Source organism: Sapajus apella, unplaced genomic scaffold, assembly GCF_009761245.1.
Source record: "Sapajus apella isolate SASKATOON/1434 unplaced genomic scaffold, GSC_monkey_1.0 scaffold46, whole genome shotgun sequence".
NCBI lineage: Eukaryota > Metazoa > Chordata > Mammalia > Primates > Cebidae > Sapajus > Sapajus apella.
The window spans coordinates 7,038,692-7,043,843 of NW_022436986.1; the positions used below are offsets into that span (position 1 = coordinate 7,038,692).

The 5,152-nt window shown below is 41.3% G+C and overlaps 1 long non-coding RNA gene across 1 annotated transcript in view; it reads left to right on the top strand.

The window, feature by feature from the left end:
- LOC116524776 overlaps window positions 1-3,929 on the top strand; it is a 19,576-nt gene extending 15,647 nt beyond the window's left edge. The window contains exon 3 of the long non-coding RNA XR_004257485.1: window positions 3,915-3,929. This is a non-coding gene — a long non-coding RNA (uncharacterized LOC116524776). The remainder of the gene's footprint in view (window positions 1-3,914) is intronic.
- The last annotated feature ends 1,223 nt before the right edge of the window (window positions 3,930-5,152 follow it).

The window sequence follows — 5,152 nt, forward strand, 5'->3', positions numbered from 1 at the left end:
TTAAAAAAAAAAAAAAAAAGAATACAGGAAAGGAAGAAAGAGGAAGAGGAAGAGGGAGAGAGAACAGGGGTGTTGCTTTATTGCCCGGGCTAGAATGCAGTCTAAAACTGGGTATGCCTGTAATTGTGTTTAATAATAGACATAAAAAAAAATGAGGGAATAAAATAATTAACAAGCAGCCAACCAATATTTCATTTAAACCTGTAAATACATGTGATGTAGTACTGATAAGAGTGTATATTTTGTGTATTTAAAGTGGAGAGTTCTATGAATGTTAATTAAGTCTACTTGTTCCAAATCTGAGTTCAAGTCCTGGATATCGATGTTAACTTTCTGTCTCATTGATCTATCTAATATTGCCAAGTCTCTTTGTAAGTCTTATATATCTGGGTATTTCTGTATTGGGTGCATATATGTTTAGGATCTTTAGCTCTTCTTGTTACATTGATCCTTTTATCTTTATGTAATATCTTTCTTTGCTTCTTTTGATCTTTGTTGCTTTGAAATCTATTTTATCAGCAAAAATTGCAACTCCTGCTTTCTATTTATTTATTTTAGCTCTCCATTTGGTTGGTAAATTTTTCACCATCCCTTTGTTTTGAGTCTTTATGTATCCTTGCATGTGAGATGGATCTGGATGTAGCATACCAATGGGTTTTGGCTTTTTTGCCTGTCTGTGTCTTTGGATTGGGGGATTTAGTCGATTTAAATTTAAAATTAATAACAATATATGTGTATTTGATACTGTCATTTAATGTTAGCTGGCTGTTTTGCCCATTAGTTGATGCAATTTCTTAAATATGTTGATGTTCTTTATTTTTTGGTATTTTTTAGAAAGGCTGATACTAGTTGTTCCTTTCTATTTGTAGTGGTTCTTTCAGAAGCTCTTGTAAAGCAGGCCTGGTGGTGATGAAATCTCTGAGTGCTTGCTTGTTCACAAAAGATTTTATTTTTCCTTCGCTTATGAAGCTTAGTTTGGCTGGATGTAAAATTCTGGGTTGAAAGTTCTTTTCTTTAAGGATGTTGAATATTATCCCCCACTCTCTTCTGGCTTGTAGGGTTTCTACTGAGAGATCTGCTGTGAGTCTGATGGGCTTCCCTTTATGGGTAACCTGACCTTTCTCTCTGGCTGCCCTCAGTATTTTCTCTTTCATTTCAACCCTAGTGAATCTGGCAATTATGTGCCTTGAGGTTGGCCTTCTTGAGGAATATTTTTGTGGTGTTCTCTGTATTTCCTGGAGTTGAATATTGTCCTGCCTTGCTAGGTTGGGAAAGTTTTCCTGAATAATATCCTGAAGCGTATTTTCCAGCTTGGATTGATTCTCTTCGTCACATTCAGGTGCACCTATCAAACGTAGATTAGGTCTTTTCACATAGTCCCATATTTCTTGGAGACTTTGCTCGTTCTTTTTTATCCTTTTTTCTCTAATCTTGTCTTTTTGTTTTATTTCATGAAGTTGGTCTTCGACTTCTGATATCTTTTCTTCTACTTGATCAATTCGGCTGTTAAAACTTGTGCATAGTTCGCAAAATTCTCGTGTTGTATTTTTCAGCTCCATTAATTCACTTATATTCCTCTCTAAATTGTGTATTCTTGTTAACATTTCGTCAAACCTTTTTTCAAAGTTCTTAGTTTCTTTGCATTGGGTTAGAACAAGTTCTTTTAATTCCCAGAAGTTTCTTATCATCCACTTTTTAAAGCCAGCTTCTGCTAATGGAACACAGTCTTTCTCCATCAGGCCTTGTTCTGTTTCTGATGAGGAACTGTGATCCCCTGTAGAGGGAGAGGCGTTCTGAGTTTGGGTATTCTCAGCCTTTTTAGGCTGTTTTCTTCCCTTCGTTATAGATCTATCCATCTGTGGTCTTTATAATTACCGTCTTTATAGTTGGGTTTCTGAATGGACGTCCAACTTGTTGATTCCCGGCGCTAGAATCTGAGCAACCCACTGCTCCGGCCAAAACAGCGGCTTTAAGATTGATGATGCTTTTCTGACTCTGCACCAAGAACCGCCACACCAAGGCAGCGGCAAAACCGCCTCACCGGCCTCAAGAGTCACGCTGGCGACAGGTGGGGCTCCTCCGCTGGGAATCTCCTGGTGTGTGAGCAACAAAAATTGATCTGAAAGTGTGTCGTCCTCTCGTTCTCTGCTCTTTCAGTGGGAGCTGCAATCCCGAGCTGCTAGTGATCAGCCATCTTGGATCTCTCTCTAACACAGGACACTCACAAAATTCTTGAAAATTTAACCCTTGGCTCTTGTGAGTGGTTCTACAACACATCATTGATTTTATGTAAAATCGAATTCTAAAACATTGGCTCAATGCAAAAAGCAAAAACAAAAACACACCAGCAATATAGGTCTGGCTGAGAGGTCATGACTTTGTGGTCTCTGTAAAAGGAGAAATCAGCAATGAGACTAGATGTTATGCAAGAATGACCCCTGGGAGTTGCTGGGGGCCTGAGTGGGCTTTGCTTCCTAGGCCTCCTTCCTGAGCACGGCACAGGAGGTACATGGGACTCTCCACCTTCAATATGCGGAACTGGGGGCAGTGAAGGTGCGATTATGTCAGGCCTTGGAGAAGGCCTCCGTGGGTGGCACCCTCAGTGGTGGGAGAGGCAGAGACTATGGCAAGGGGTCTTCACATTCCTATAGCTTTCCTAGGAGACTCTGGGGGAAGCAGAGCAGGATGGAGGAAGAATGGAAACCACCACGCGAAGGCTGAGACATTTATGAGACATCCCAATTGGGAATCTCAAAACAGTTGGGGAGATTTCTTTGGGGGAAGAGGGAAGATTCTGAAGCCCTGGCATCTTTGCGAGGGTGTGTTAAAGTCACACTGTATCTAGAAGGGTTTTTATATCGAATGACTGGATAACTTATATCGCCACCTGAGGTACTTTAGAGAGTCAAAGTGAGTGTTATTAATAAAATAGCCAGGATATCTGGCATAAAGGATCTAAGCTCACAGTTCTTGAAGGGATGGAGCTATATCCAGTGAGGGACTTTTTCAAAATAAGGGTGCAATTGGGAGTGGGATGAGCTTGGGCTGCAGAGGGCAGTTGTTTGCCAGAATTCAGTGACAGAAGGGTGTGTAGTTCTCAACATCTCTCCAAGTGACTTTCTTGTCTCCTCCACCCTGAAGCCCACTCCATATAAGAACACAGAGGATCACAGAGCACTACAATCATATGGTGGCTGAGCTTGGTGCACAGTCTGGCAGAGAAGGTGTTGATTGCTTATTTATTGTCTGATTGCCTAAAAGAACTATTTGGTCTGCTATTCCTTCTAGGAATTCTGTCAGTTTCTGGGGCGAAGCAGCTGGAAGGTTCTGTGTGTGCATGTCTGTGTGTGTGTGTGTATGTGTGTGTATGTTTGTGTTGATTGCATGCACAAAATCCAGGGAGGGAGGAGGTGCTCTGACAATCCTCCAGACAATTCCTGCCTCAGCTGTGACCTTGTCTGTTCTTCCCTTGCCTCTGTGACTCACCTGTGCATTTCTGGAGGAGATGGACACAACCCCATCCCAGCATGACCAGGCTGCCTTTGGTAAAAATTACTTTCTCTAGGAAACTCTGAGCACAAACCTGTTCTTAACCTTGTACTGGTACCCCCATGCCTATGACATGCTGGGGAGAAATACCACATGAGAGAGAGAGAGGAGCCTGGAAGCAAAGGGCCATAAAATAGTGCCTCCAGTCACGCTGTAACAGTCCACGTGATGCAATTACAGGCGCCATATTTTCTGGGTCCAGTATGTCAGTAAATAATATGCCACAGATGTTGCTGAATATTTTATGATTAACGTGCCCCAGGAGTTCCTAAATGTTTTATAATTTCTGGGTAAAGAAAGCAAGCATCCAGGGCGCTGTGCTCTTAGCAGCAAGTTCAGAATCATTACGATGCCCAAGGTAGGAGGCATTCCCTCTTCTCATAATCACACTTTCAGTGGTTATAAAGGCTAGGGCATCAGTTCAGGGTGAACAGTGCATACACAGGAACATAACATCTAACAGCAGGTGGGGAGACTGACTTAAGGACCGCCATAATGATTCCATGGCTTGAATTTGGATATAATCCATCTTGAAAAATGAGATTGATGCCTCTGGCTTTTTTGGGTTGAAGCCATTTTTGGGTCGATCTGTGGAGCAGGAGTGTTTTCTTTATGATGGGGAGGTACAGTTGTTTGTTTATAAAGTATATATTGATCTCAAGAATTGGTTTCCTCATAAGAAGTGAATCTTCATGGTCCTCTATTCTTAACACACATCTACATTGTTTAAACAGCAGAGGGCGCCCTATTGACAGCAAACTTATGGATCATCCAACAGCGGGGACCAAATGGTCTCAGGGAGTGTGTGTGCTCTTAATCTACCTCTGCATGTACCTTCAGTGAACTCAGAGTGGAATCTAGCTCCACAGGTTAGGGTAGGAGACAAGATAAAATTAGAGAGCTGTGAAGGAGGGGTGAAAGAGTATAGGGTCACGGTGAATGAAGCCCATGGTCTTAGGTGGCATGATTGCAGATTCAGATTCCAGCACTGCTTCTTACTAGCTAGGTGTCCTTGTGTTATTTGTCCTCTCTTCAGTTTGCTTATTAATACAATGGTGGTAGATACTTATTTGTAAAGCCCTTGGTACAATGCCTGGCCTATGTGAATTACCCAATAAATATTAGCTTTAAAAAAACAAGCAAGAAAGTAAACGCCCTCAGGTTCTGACTAGAAGACAGAGGCAGAAAATGAGCAGGGAGCCTGCTCACCCACAAGCCTGGGATGACTCACTCTAAAAAATGTTACACAGACTAAGTATTGATATATATGCCCATTTACTGGTTTAAAACAATCCTTTATCAGTTGCGAATTGGGTTTGTTTATTTTATATTTGTTTTCTATTTTTTTGGGAGGTGCGGGTATTTTTTCACATCAAAATGATTTGACAATGTAGAATTCTAAAATAGGAGTTGGAGATCATACTATGAAATAATTCTATGCTTTTTCAGGGAGAAACTAGATATGATCAAGAAAAACAGCAATTTAAAGAAGAGTGACATAAGCTGTTGGGACATCTTTCTAAACCTTGCTTCAGATTTTGGGGTTTGAAGATGCAAAGGAAATGGCTCTTCACCATTCTTGAATTTGAATGCTGGGGACCTC